At 41.0% G+C, this 15,220-nt stretch overlaps 1 long non-coding RNA gene across 1 annotated transcript; it reads right to left on the bottom strand.

Annotated features, from left to right (window-relative positions):
* Positions 1–3,265: 3,265 nt before the first annotated feature.
* Positions 3,266–4,479, bottom strand: LOC139349708 (uncharacterized). Its single transcript, XR_011603474.1, has 3 exons — positions 3,926–4,479; positions 3,462–3,623; positions 3,266–3,364 (listed from the first exon to the last, which is right to left on the bottom strand). It is a non-coding gene; the product is annotated as an uncharacterized lncRNA (long non-coding RNA).
* Positions 4,480–15,220: the final 10,741 nt, after the last annotated feature.

Below are 15,220 nucleotides of genomic sequence, written 5' to 3'. Positions count from 1 at the left end.
GGAAAAAAGAGAAAACTATGCACATGCACTTAGGAGATCAACCACACCTCAACAAAGTCACTTGTATAAATAGATCTCTGTAGTTCAGGCCTGCACACAAACAAATCCACACACCACTCATGCCCGACAGCAGTTTTTAATCAAACAAGTATAACCTCATGAGAGTAAATCGTGGGTTTATTTTGTGCATATTCCAAAGGTGTGTGTGTGTGTGTGTGTGTGTGTGTGTGTGTGTGTGTGTGTGTGTGTATCAGAGGAATGTTTGAAAGGACCTGCAATCCAGCAGCAACGCATTAATCTTAATTTTCCCTTTCAGCTGTGAAATTAAAGAGCCCTAACATTGTTTACGACACTTAGAACTGCTTAAAGTTACTTTGGGTATGAAAAGATATGACCAGACGTCCAGATTAAATCAGCAGTTCCTGTTTCTCAAGCAGCGCTTCCAGCGTCCCGACAGGGATGTTGTTTGTCCCGATAATGAGACCAACTGTAGATTTTACTTGTCTGAAAAATCTGTGTTAAAGTGTTTTGATCATTGTTAAATTTTCCTATTTGTGCTGCCTACAGCTTTAATGGAGCCAAAGAGAGGGCAGTGCCGAATGTTTCCTCACAAGAATTACTCTGTATTGACAAAGAGAAGTGCAGATGGTGTATGACTATGATGCTGTTCGTGCTGCTGTTGCAGAGTGATTATTATAATAATAAACATCAGCCTAAAACCAGCTCCCAGGCCTGGTGATTATTTGCCAGGAAGTGAATTGTTTCAGCTTGTATTATCAGTAATAAACAAATACTACACAATATGTAGTCAGTATTGCCACTGTTGTTACAAAGCAGCAGTTGTAAGTTGAAGCCCAGCCTTGATCTTTTACCATACGTGTCACTTGACTGGGTAATGATTTCATGCTGATGCTGAAATACAGCCTTGAATAGAGATTTCTTCAACACTAACCTTTGTTGTGTAGCTTACGTCACATGTATTGCTAAGGACTGCATTTGAAAAAAATAAATTAAAAAGTTGAGGTTAGTTGCGTGAAGGTTTTTAGACAGCAGAAATGACATTTTATAGACATGGAAAATTCACATATATCACATATTTTTCAGAAAGATGGATAAACACTGAATGAGAGATTAGATTGAGCTACAGGAGCTCGTGGAACAGAGGCTTGCCTGGAAGCCACGACTTTGTCTCTCTGTGCTGTAACGTGATTTCTTTGAGATCAATAGTTGCTGTTTACTTTGTTTCACTCCTCAAGTATCTCTTTCCGTCTTTTCATTCATGGATTTCTTAGTCTTTCAAGGTTCCTAATGGTACTTACCGGTGCTAGCTCTAAGCTGCTAAGTCTCACTTTAGACTTGATACATGTATGTCAAACTGATCTTGGTGTTGGGGGGTAGCCTCCTGCTGCCTGGTTAGCTTAGCTTAAACCCATAGCATAGCCAATCTGTTTCACCTTTTCATCGTAGTTAAAACAGCTTCAAGTCTTAACTACAACCCAACTACAATTTGATCAAATTGCACCAAGTTTCGCTTCACTTCGTGGCCTCCTCATTTATGCCGGCTCAGACATAAAGGTGCTTCTGATGACTGACAAAATTGCAAATTGGCTCGCCCCCTCGCACCTGTCTGACCTTATCCCATCTTGTGCATTACACTCACATAATATACACTGTAAAACCCGATAAGTTAGTTGAACTCAAACCATTTGAGGAAACCGATTGCCTTGAACCATTTAAGTTTACTAACTTAAATCAAATATTTTTCTGTAGTTGAGCTGTTTAAGTTATATGAAATCAAACATTCATTGTCATGGTAACTTGGGTAAATTAAGTTAAAATTATCATTCCACTCAGTTAATGAACTTAAAACTAATAAGTACTTTATACTTATATGTAACAGTTCAATAAACAACTTTAAAATGTGTTAACTGAATTGATCAGGATCAAATAACAAAACTTAAATGGCTCTCATGCAATTAAATGTTACCCTTTAAGTTGAGCTACTTTGTTTACCCTCACCACATTAACTATTACATTCTAGTTCTGACAACTCAGTTCATTTGAGGGAATCAATACAATTTGTTCAATTAACACAATGCAAACTCAGAATGTGCGTCACAATCAAGATTTATTTAGTTACTAAATAACCACAATCAAAACAGAGCTGCCTCTCTGAGGTCACAGTACAGGCTCGTCTTAACAGAAATGACACCATACAAATATGAATGTCCAGACAAAATAAATTCAGAGCCAGCAGACTCAAATGATCAGCTTGTTATCAAGCCACTACAGAGCTTGATAACAAGCTGATCATTTGAATCAGGTGTGTTGCAGCAGGAAAACATCTAAAACATGCAGGACAGGGGGTCTTGAGGACTGGACTTGAGAACCACTGATCTAGGACTTTATTCCAGCTCATTTTTAAGGCCAGTTGTTAAGGCCTGAGCTGCTTCCTGCCATAATACAGTCTAGGAGGATAACATGAATGAACTTGAGCTTCTCCAGGTACTGTACTTCAAATTGAGTGCATACACCAGTATCATATTACCTGAACAGTGGTAACACCATATGCATAATACAATTATTAACCATACACAACCATTTCTGTGCAAACAATATAAATCAACTGGCAGCAACAAGTTATTTTGTTGTATTACCATTTACAAACAACTACAGCCTTCCTTTGGCACTTTACTCTAGCTCATTTTTTAAGGCAAGTAGTTTAGGCCTGAGCTGCCTCCTGCCATCATCTAGGTCAAGGAGGATGACCTGGATGAACTCGAAGAAGCCACTGAGCTTCTCTGGGTACTGCAAATGCAGTGCATACACCAATGCAAACAAAAGCACCAGTGCATCTGTCCAGGATCTATGTGCCATGACCACCATGTCTTCAAGAACAATCAACACTTGCTGTGTTTGAAAGGGAACTTGAAGCACCTCCTCCTCGTCCACTACTGCCACCAGAGCCAATGCTCCCTCCTGGGCGGCTTCCAGCTCTTCCTGAAAACAGAGAAAGGGATGTGTCATGTACTGTACAATTTTACAAATCAAATTTGTTAAAGGGATGGTTTCTTTTGACATGAATCTATGACATCCCCATAATCAGTCTTGTGAATCAACAGTGACTTTCCCCCAACTGTATCCTGTGAGTGGAGTTCCGGAAAGTAAACCAATCTGTTAAATTAATCTTGCGCATGATGAGACTTAATTTGAACCACATATTAAAAAAGGAAAGTGACCCTTGCATGCTTGGATGTCAAGAACACACCTTGCATGTTCTGAACACGTCTGATGAATCCTCCTTTAAATAGTGTGGTAGGCCGACCAGGGCTGCTGTTCGAGCTGCACAGATGTCATTTTTGTCCTGTTGCATAAAGACAGGAAATGCATAGGAAATGTTAGTGTTTGCTCTTTCAACATTCAATAACATAATGCATGAAATAATTAAAAAAAACAAAAACCTGTTCTTCAAATGCCATCATAACAGCTTCCATCTTCTGTCCAAAACTGCCAGTCTTCCTCTTTTTGTAGAGCTGTAGCAGCTGAGGTGTATACTTGTCAAGTGCAGCATAGAATGTAGATGGCAGATTCAGATTTGTGATCCTATGGAATTCACTGTAGAGCTGCATGAAAAACAAAAGACATGGCAAGACAAGTTTATTTATATATCCCATTTTAAAGAGAGTTTGTCTCAATGCTCTTCACACAGCATCATTACAACATCCTCTGCCCTTTGATCCTCACATTGACAGAAGAAAAACTCTCATGACCAATCAGAGGAGGATCTCAGTGAGAGACAGGGATCCTGCTCCCAAAACGGGCAGATGTGCAATGGATGTTGTGTATAGACAAGAAAAAACAACAACAAATGATATTCAGACAAAACAACATAACATAACAAATAGAACTACTTTTTTTAACTCACTTGTGCTTCACAAAACAGTGCAGGCCATCTTTCCTTTAGTACAGCAACTGGGGGAGCTGAATTGATTATTTCTTCACGCCTGAGTGCAAAGGTGCGTTGCATATGTTGGTGGATGGATATCATGTCTCTTTCCATCGAGGACTTCTTGAACTGCTCGACAACTGCCAGCCTTTGGGTCTCAAGTGACTGCGTTGTTTCTCCATGGGGATAGTTGGGAAGGAAGTTAATTTCTCCTCTTCTGGGTCTTTTAATTCTGGCCCTGGATGCTGCACCCTCAGGGTTTGTCCTGCTACGCTTTCCTGCATTCACAGCCACATCCTTTATGCCAGCTCTGCTCAGTTTCGTTCTGTAGTTTCCCATCTTAAATCGCAAACTGTTCTGCCAGCCCTCATAGCCTCTTTCTGATCCAGTTTCTTTCAAACACGGGTGTTTGCTCACGAGAGCTTCTGCAGCCAACCCAATCTGTTTGGTACTAGGATACGCTTTGTGCTTATATATTTCAGCAGCCATTACATCCAGTATGTTGTGCTTTTGATCCCTGGTCAACCTGACAGTTTTTCCCTCTTGCATAAAGGTAGAGTTGCCCTCTTTTAGAGTATACTCAACCTCATACGAGAAACTTGGAACAACAAAGGTAGCTGGCCAACGGCAAAGCCGTTCTGGTGAGTCTGTATTATCAGACAGTAACACAGTGTCATCTGTGCTAGTTGAACTCAGATCTGACTCAATAACTCGAACTATCTTAACAGTTGCCTTTGCAGGTAAATCCTCCATGTTAACTAAATTGCAAAGGGCATTGTCAAACTCTGGGTCTTGAAACTGGAGGCGAAAGTCAAAGGCCAGATTCAACTTATCTTTCACCTCAAATATGAGGGCATTTACAGTTTCAGGACGGGAGGGCAGAATGAGCCTCTCAGCATTGACATCATCAAGAATGACCCTAAGTTTGAGAACATCACTTGCTTCCATTTCTCCAGTGTTGGGGAAGCCTGAAACATACAAAGAGAAGAAGAAAAAATATGTCAATGCTCTTGTTTCCACTAGTGGCTAAACTACTTACACATATGGGTATATTCACTGAGGACATTCTTTTTATGTTGTACAGCAAGTTAAACACACATGTAGTCCAGCTAATAATTTTCTTACTTTTAGGATGCATACAAAGAATATGAGCCTATAATTGTGGCTCACAGTAGACATCACCTTTACTCACTCTGTCACGGGTGAACTTCTCTTCATAGAAGGGTGAGGGTCCAAAGATCATCAGTGTTGCTCTTTCATTCAGTCACTGGAATGAAGTGTTTAGTTATTAGAATCAGCCTGCCTGAAACTTTGTATGCAATATGTGGCATTTGATCAGTTAGCTGACTCAGAGATTTCACAGAATGGCTTTTGCTTTTATCATCTGTTAGCTCATACAACCGCAAATGCTGAACATACCATGTCTCATAGTCTTTCAACAGAAAGAAGATGTCACTTCCAATAAGCAATATGTTTCTGATCTCTTCAAACTTGGGCAAGGCAGCATGTGACCCACTACATACAAACATGCCTACAACAAAGGTTGTGCCTTGAATGGTTGCCTGTTTTGTGCCATATACACTGCTGCCGTCTGTGATGCTTGACAGTACTGGGTGTGTATCAATAGGCAATGACTCAATAAATATGGATTGCACGTTTGAAGTCTGTACTGGTGGCTTGAAAAATCTCTGTGATGACAGGTAGAAGGCCATCATATTTTGGTGTCTCTCTGCCAAGGTTTTTAATACATTTTTGTAGTTGTTGGTGTCACGAACTATTTTCTTAAAAACCTTGTGCTTCCCCTCAAATCTCATTGCCCAGAGATGCACAAGAGGGCCAAAGCACTTTATGAGAAAAGGATAGTGTTCGATGTAATGATGCTTTGGTCGCAATCTTAAGTTGGGGAACACTTCCTGAAGGAGTTGCCTGTGATCTAAAATCTTGCTGGCCATGTACTGAATTGTATCATCTGTGAAACTATGACAAACAGCAAGCTCAACGATATCTTTTAGTTCCATTAGGACCTCCCATATTTTGTCCCCTTCTGGCACTCTGAAGCCAATGAGAACAGGTAACAGTCTAAGAAGAGTATGGTTCTCGTGCCCATTTCCACCAATTGTTCCCCGAGAAGCAAAATTTTGAGGAACTGGGTGAGGACGGTCAACCTTATCAGAATGCTGGTAGGGAAAACAGAGAATTGCTTTATTCAGCTCCTCCAACGTGAAATATTTTTTTGAAATCAAACCTTTCAAGCAGTGTGCCAGCTCCACGGGGACCACTCCTTCAAACAAATCGTGGAGGACATCTGGCGGAAATCCTGTAATGGGATGGAAGAAGGAGAGATGGTCAGACAGAACGCAACTCCGTTTTACACCATAATTGTCCTCAGTTTCATTTGTCTGTAATTCTTGAACCAGATAATCATGGGAATCTTTTCTTCTCATTTCAAATCCACCAGTCACTGCATCCGAGTTCTGCATTTCTGTCTGGGTGGCAAGGCAGAATCTGCAGAAATAGGTTGACCTGAAACTCTCATTAAAACCAGCTAGCCCATGGGCTGCAAGGTTATCGGCCACAACAGAGTAGACTGTGCCTTTGAGACAGTCACCAAATGTTTCAATGTAGACACCCACTTCTTCAAGTGTTTTGAGGTCAGCCAAGAGGGGTGCAAAAACCTTTTGATATCCAAACTGTCGTACATCATTTGAGTTGCACAAAAGAGCCAGCTGGGTAGAATGGAGGACTGAGCGATACTTAGCTGGTATATTAGCCAATGTCCAGTACACACCACATACTTTGTGAATTTTTTTTGACGTTCCGAGAGGGTTTGCAATTTCGAAATCATCAACATAGAGAATTATTGATAATTTATCACCCTCATCTGAAAGAAGCTGATTTTCCCGATAGTGGGAGCCATCACAATGGGAAAAGTACTGTCCAGGCACATGTGGTGTGCTTTCTTTCACTTTTTCATGTACATCACGTTTTTGCAACAACTGCTGTAAGGATGTAAGAACAGGCACATACATGTAGGTGTGCTGTGATGACTCAATTAGGTATTCAACAGGCTTAACATATGGAAACTTTTCCTCAACGTAAGATTTTCTCCTCTTAGCTGTTGACAGCGGTCCCTCAGAGGTAATAGATTTGTGTAGAACATTGCTCTCTGAAACTGCCTGGACAATCTCACTTACAAGTGAGTCAGTGAAAGTGCAGTCATGTTTTTTCAGTATTTTGATCACAGCTTCTCTGACGATTGGTTCTGACAGTGAAAACAACTCATCAATGTGGTCAATAATTTCCTGTATTGCCATCTGTGATACATGAAGAATTGTTTGCATTTTCAAAAAGAAAGCAGCCAGATTGTACTGTAACTGCTCTGCTAATCCCTCAGTGCTGATACCTGTTACTGGGGCAGCATCATCATCACCACCATCATCATGTGATTGCTCCACAGAGTCACGTTCCAGGTCACTATGGGAAACATCTGGAACACTTTGCACTACAACTGCTACATCATAGTCTGATGCATTTTGATGCTCTCTGCATTTGTGTGCATTGTATGTGGAGTAAACATTTGTTTTAAACTTACAAGCCGTAAATGGACAAGGTACCATTTCCTTTTTCCTTAAATGTCCCCTTAGATGAATGTACATTTCCCTCTCAACAAATGGCTGTTTAAATTCACAAACAGGGCAATGAAATGCTCGATCAGTCATCAAATCAGGACTATCACCACCTACCACTCTTCTAGCTGAATGACTTCGGGACAAATGGACTTTGAGTGAATTGAAAGTACTAAATGTACACATGCAACTGGTGTACAGGCAAGGTAGAGGTGAAACCGTCGAAAATTGGCCATGGTTGAGTCTGTAATGTCTCAGTAACTGTATTTTAGAGCAGCTGGAAAACGAACACAGCTTACATTTCCACATATTTAAAGCAAACAATCTATCTTGAAGTTGGCTGAGTATGGGTAAACTCGTTTTTTCTGTCCACTGTAGAACTAAGTTGTCTGTTTTTTTCTTTTTTTCTCCCTCACTGAAGCGCCAAATGGAGTCTGGGCTCTGCTTAATCAATTTCAGGGTTCTTACATTAACGTTACAATAACGTTCCTACATGGAAGCCCTGGAAACTAACACACATATATACATACAACTAACATATGCTGTACACTGGCACTCGGCAGCCGTCGTTCTTCAACAGGTTTCAAAAAATCACGACGGTTATTTTTTTTTAATCAAGCTAGGCTATGGCTAGGACTCTGCATAAAGTTTGAAATGCTAATAACCCGCACACCAGCGCATACGCATATACTTAAGTCAAACAGCCTGACAAACAAAGAGCTTGCTCAACAAACGTACCAAATAAGAAATATATCGCAAGAAAGTGAAGTTACCTGGTGAGAAGCAGAGCTCAGGTGGGGCTGAGAGGAGAGCAGTGCAGCCGCAGTCGTTAGCGCCACTTCCTCTGATTACGCCGCCAGATATCCAATCAGGCCTCGGTCCCAGGGTCCGCGGCGTCGGTTCAAAACATACATAAAAAAATAGGCTGACGCAGTTGATGGCGGAGTTATCCAGGTGCCGTCTTAAACACACATAGTTTGACTGCTTCAAGTGTGGAAAAAGACAGCGTCATAGAGACAACCTACACACACTGCCACTATAGTTGCTATCACTCAGCACAAACTCCGCTAGCTCAATGCTAACATATAATGTAAAACGCCATAGACGGGCTAACGAATTAGCATCGCTATTGCCATTTGACAGCAACCAGACAGCAATAGTAGTAAAGCATAATTCTGTAGAACTGTGAATGTGTCACTTTATACAGTGAGAGTTTTAATATTTTTCATGCGAGAAAGACGCTGTTTAGACCCAAGTCTGTGAGCCAGTTTATCCAGATAGCACTAATTGGGAAACTTACTTCAACGTTTTGAAAGAATTGTAGAGCCACTGTGGGTGGTCCCCAGCAGCAGCAGCAGAGTCTGTTGAACCTATCGTCCGGCCGGTCCGGACCATTCCGACCAGTGTCATCCCAAGGGAGGAAAATGAGTGGAATAACGTATCTGCACTGCGCGTTTACTGCTGGTTGAATTCCATTCAGGAGGTAAATGTTTGATGGAATGATGACTGTGGCAGTATTTTTTTCTGAATTAAAAGTGAAGAAGAGCAGTGCTGTGTTGGCTATTATGTACAGAAATCACCAAATAAATGTTTTAACTGGTCGCTCTACGTGAATTCTTTATTGGTTAACATAGTTATGGTACAAGGCAAAGATGATTATTGACAGGACTTAAATTTCTTTATAACCCTAATGGTGTTAACTTAATCAAAATGAGTTGGGAGAATGAACAGAGTTGCATCACCAACACTTGAATGCTCCAAAACGTTAAGTTCACTTAAAGCAACCGAGTTATTACGTCAATATTTCACTTTTGAGTTGGTTAAATTTATGTGAATGAGTTACCGTGACTTTTTTCAAAGTTTGAGTTACTGTAACTCTTTTCTTTTATTAACATGTACTGTTAGGTTTTACAGTGTATGACTCTGTCTCCAAAGTTAAAAAGAAGTCAGCAGGCTGCAGAACCTGTTCCTATCATGCCCTCCACCTCTGAAATAACCTAGTTTCTTTGCTATGACTTTCAATCAGTGCTTATTCCTGATTAGTTCAGGTCTTGCACCTGTTATTGTTACCCAGTTGGTGGGTCTGGGTGAGTCTCACTGAAACTCTAAATACTAGTATTTATAGTCCATGTTTGTCCTGCCGATGAGAAATCAACAAACAAACTCTAAACGTCTTACAAATACTGCATTTCTTTGTTATTGTTTGTTTCCCACAAGCTGCAAGCTATGTGCATCTCTCTCTCGAGCTCTTCTTCTGCCTCTCTTCTCTCTCGCTCTAGTTTTCTCCTCGCTCGCTCCTCTTTTCACGGATGCTGTTCTCTGCTGGACCATCGACCGTCCGGGAACCTCTTTTCCTCTCCAGGCTGTAAGCGTCCCACCAGACGTTTAGATTTGGATCATCGTCCCCTCAGGAGATTCAGCCTCTCGCCTTCTCTCCTCTCTCCGTAGTTTGCATGTCCTCTCTTTCCCTCTTTCTGTCTCTTCTATATTTGTGAACCCTGTGCTGCCTCTGCTGTGTTTGTGTGCCCTGTCCTCCTCACCACTGTCCTATGGCCACACTTGAAGACGCTGAGATTCGGTCAATCGGTCTTCTGGATACACATCCTTCACATATATGTTAGCGTCTACATGTATCAGAGATTCCGTCACTGCAATCTGTATATACTGTGATTTTATTGGTCTCTTCTGTACATGCAAAATCTATTGCATGTTTGTCCATCCTGAGGGAGGGATCCCTCCTCTGTTGCTCTTCCTGAGGTTAAACAGGTCTTGTATGTTGGACAGAGTCCCCTGAGGCTTGATTTGGGGTCATGAAAATAAGAATTTGACTTGACTATTGTGTTGAAACTTGCTATAACGTTCTTTGCTAATGCACTTGGTGGCATATAGCTCTAGAATTATCAGCAAAAAAATCCCTTTGCAGCTTTTAATCTGCAGAAAATACGGAAGTCAGAAATTTCCACCTGTTCTCATGTGGGAGGGTTTCTGCTTGGACCGGGCATTGCTGTGTTCATCATAGCAGACAAACAGCTGTTATGTGCATCCCTTCAAGCTTTTGCATTCCGATTAGCTAGCTGGAGCATGACAAGCAAGCAATGTTTTTTTTTTTCATCTCTTTGGTTTTATTTTACTCTCTAAATCAGTCACAAACAGTTAACATGCACACTGTGATGTGGAGTCCACCCCAGCAGCAGAACGGCTACACAATCTGGACAAAGTCTGTAACCACAATGCTTTAACCACGCAAGGCGATGGACTTTCATTTTTCCAGTGACCATGGAGACGTGTCAACAGCAGCAAGGTGCGTCCATTGAAAAAACTACGATAAAACTTCACTTTGTGTTTTAAACAAAGAGGTGGTGAAGGTGCTAGGTTAGTTATAATTTCTTTTTACAGAGAACACTGGTGCGGAAGAGCTCTGCATGCTGAGCGATGGTGGTGAGATGGGGAAAAGGCATAAACTGGGCCTTTTAGCTGCAGGAAAAAAAAGCCTGGCTGTCTCATCACACTCCCAAAAGACTTCGCTCTGGTTGGCTACTTGTCCTGATTGGCATGTATTTGTAGGTTTTAGTGGGCTGAGCTGCAGAGGAAAGCAGTGGAACTCTACAGGCCATTAGAAGGTTTACTGTGTGAGACTAAACAAGAAATTCATGTATGGCAGAGCAGTCCAAAAACATATGTGTCTAAACAGCCAGAGACCAGTGAAGAACTCCAAGAAAAAAAGCCAATTAATGAGGCTTCTCCTGCCAACAGTGACAGTAATGTTTTGAAACGCCTTGACACAACGTTCATATCTTAAATTTAATTACTGTCAGCACCACACCTGTTTTTAAGAGTGCAAAAGCTTTTGCTGATCTTACAGAGTAAGTATCTGATTCATTACTTGATGAGTGCTTCAAGGTTGGATTTCTTCAATGAAAGATTAAGAGCCTTGGTGGAGAGATATACTTGCTCATAAAATTGACTGAAAAGACTTTCAAGGATAACACGTCAGACAAAACCTCAAATCTTGAACATGTTCAGCCAAAAATATTTGACTATAACATTTCAATGACTTTCTTAAACAACATCCACATTACAAATTATAGTCTAAAAAAAAATGTTCTGATGCTGCATGTGATGAGCGGAATTATCCACAGTAATGGCACCTTGAAGGCATCAGCGCACATGTTGCGATACCTCGAAGTACGTGACGTGAGCGTGGAAAAGACTGTGCAAAACATAATTCAAACAGAATGCGATCATTTGGTAATCATATCTGACATAAATGCATTAGAAAACAGACAATATTTTAATGATTGATCTCATTAACTTCATTGATTTTTGTAAATATATTCTGAATTTGATGGTACCAACACGTAATCAGGTTGATTGGTATGATTGGGTATGAAAGGTACATTCTGCTTTTATCTACATTTTAGACAGTGTCCCAATTTGCTTTGGAATTAGGGTTGTATCAGTTAGTGGTTATAAATAATTGTTAGACTTTTAGTAACCAAGCATTAATTAATGGTATCAATACACAATGCAATCTAAATCCAGTTTACACAGCAGGGAGATGCCACAAGACCAGCCACTACACCCCAATGCAAATAAATCAAACATTGCAGGGAGCATTGTTTGCGACAATGGAGTGGATCAGTAAATGCAGTTGGCAGTTTTCCTAAAGAACAGCGTAGGATGATAATCTGATCAGGAGTTTTTTCCACTGGAAAATGTGCCAGTATTGGCTGATAAACTCTGCTGTTGGATTGGCCTATTCCCTGCTGAGCTGAGCTGAGCAGACTGACAGATTATTTTATACCCCCAGGTAGGAGAGTTTAGGTGATGTTTAGGAGAGGGGATGATGATCCTTCCCTTCCCACTCACGTGAAAATCTTAAGTGCTGTGCTGCTGTAATTGAGTTCATGCATAATTGGCTGCAGCAGCAAAACAACCCCCTCAAACTTGGCAGAGAGAGTGAGAAGAGAAGCATTACTGAATGCAGTTTAATTTAGGCTGCCATAGTTAACCCACAACTTTAAGAATTCATGTCTTATTTAGATGTTCCCCAGTGCACCTTAATGAAAAAAAAAAAAGGAGACATCAATCATGAATATACATGCTGTTTTTTTGTGCTTCGCAGAGCAAGCTTAGCTTAAAACCCAGGGATCAGGAAATGCTCATGGACTTTGATCGATTGTCTTCTGCAGCGTGGGGTTCCGTTTTGATTGTTCGCTGCTTTTCGCTGGTGATTCAAAGTGGCAGCTCCAGGCCTGTTTTAAAAAGAGCAAAAACTCAGCCCGCCACTGAAGTTGGAGTTTGTGGGCAGAGTTTATACACGAGTGCACCTGGAGAGCGAGATCAAGGGTAGGCTGAAGCTGGTGACTACTATAACAAGCCACTTCAGCCGGTCAACAGCCCTATTAATCTCTGTCTGATTCAAGCGTGGCTGTTTCAACAGCAGAGATTATGCTCATCTATCACCGGGGTCACATGATTTCACACTCACACACATCATATCACATTCACGTTCTCCTAGCAACTGAACTTCTATGTGCCTCATTCCACTCACTATTACAGTTCAGCGTATGATTTTCCTGGTCGACTGTCGTAGCACCACCTCAACGCTAGCTCCATATTTCATGTTGTCAGATTTTGCCGTGCATTCATTCATGTAATATATTAAGCAGTTTACTCTCGATCATTCTTTGTGATAAACAGCAACAATTACGACAAGCAGAGGGTTTGAGGAGGTTTTGATAGATCACAAACTGTGGTGTCACTGAAAAACAAACAAAATGACTGAGCCTTCTTAATCAGCTCTGGTAATGTGAAATTGAAGATGAAAGCAGAACCAGGCCAAGCTGACTAATCACCGTTCTTCATCCCCATAGCCACTGCAGCTATGATGTGTAGTTATGCAAGTAACAAATCAAAGAAACATATCCTTACTGTGTAGGTAAAATGTAGAATCTGGGCTGCATTAAGGTCTCTCAAACTGTATTAGTTGTTGAACAGTAGCAGTGTATAGAAGTAGTTTCTAAGAGTCTGGTTTGCCAGCCGACCTTGATTTTGGATCAGTAGCTCAGCGAATGGTGTGAATCAATGGCTTTTGTGATTCACACACAATATAAGTGATTTACAGGGCAGGTAAGCATGCTATAGCAGACACCAGACTGCCCCCCCCCCCCCCCCCCCCACACACACACACACACACATAAAAAAATAAATAATTAATAAAATTAAGTAAAATCTGTGCATCTGTGATGCAGTGTATGAAGAAACCAGAAACCAGTCCTCTTCCTTGCTATGGTAACATTTTAACTCACTGCTCTTCTCTCTGCCATCCTCGCAGGTGTGTTGTGGTTCTCTCTGTCAATGTGCTGTCATGTCTGAATAACTGATTAACATAAAAGTCACCCATGTTTGATAGATGATGTCAGCAGTCAGCTCCAGCGAAGCTATTTTCACAGCTACTGTAAACTGCAGGGGTCTGTCTCGACTCCCTCTCTCTCTGCACATGCACATTTCCTCACATATGAGCTCACACAAGATACATGTGCATCGTAAGTGCTTCATAAATACTCAGTAATAATTGCCCGTAATGGTTCCTGACTACTGACAGCTTCAACAGAGGGAGGAGGGAGGTGAGAGGGAGGTGTGAGGAGGTAATTAACAAATAGATGATCATTTCCCATAAGCATTTCTTTTAATGATGTATGAGGATCATTACAGAAAGGTCAAACTTGCAAGAATGTATGACAAAAGAGTAAATAACACTTCTTGTAATCTGTTGGAACTTCTAAATGGATTTGACTTCCCTCCTCAAGGAGCCATTTCTTTGTCTGAATCATGCTACCAAAGAACAAAATGAATCCAAATTCAAGCCTCAATATTTGTCACCTTCAGAAAAGTTCACACGTCAGGACTTGATAAACTAAAGGGATGTTTTGCTGACATGGAAACGCCACTTCTGAACATTTGACGTCTCATGAAATCATTGGTGATTTCAGGAAGTGAATTATTTCAAGAATGCTCTATATGAGTGTCGTTATAATCCAACCGTTTCCGTTCTAAACAATGCTAATTCCATCTCTCTTGAAAGATAATCAACTTTTGCAGTGGACGAGATGCACGTTCTGCCACACTTTGCCTGTTGAGCTGCTGAGAGTCATGCAATTAAAAGCTGAAAGCAGAGAGGGCCTGGCTGTTCCTGTGTTCCAGGGAAAAGGGCACCATTAATACTGTATATGCTGTGTGGTTTGGCACCAGAGGCAATGAGGGTACAGCTCGAAAGCTTCACTGTGTGCTTCGTCTCTGTGTTCACTCATTCATTTGCACACATTATTGCTCATATAGTACAACTATTTTGTTCATGAAGCTGGTATTTTTCTCTGTCTGGCCATTAAAGGAGTAGTTTGACATTTTGGAACAAGCCTATTAATTTGCTGTGGAGAGACTGAGAAAACGGATGCCACTCTGATGTCTGTGCAGAGGTGCCGTCTATTGACAACAGCTGACAAAAGTAACAGAAATCCATGTTATCCTTCATTTTCATTCTGTTTTTAATGTTACTGAGCTAGAAATTTGTTTTTAAGAGCTTCTGGGCAGAAACTACATCATCAGCTACTGCAGCAGTCAAAACCAGCCTAAAACAGTATATATG

Source organism: Chaetodon trifascialis, chromosome 2, assembly GCF_039877785.1.
Source record: "Chaetodon trifascialis isolate fChaTrf1 chromosome 2, fChaTrf1.hap1, whole genome shotgun sequence".
Taxonomy (NCBI): Eukaryota; Metazoa; Chordata; class Actinopteri; order Chaetodontiformes; family Chaetodontidae; genus Chaetodon; species Chaetodon trifascialis.
Note: the sequence above shows the minus strand (reverse complement) of the source record. Positions and strands in the feature narration are given on the sequence as shown.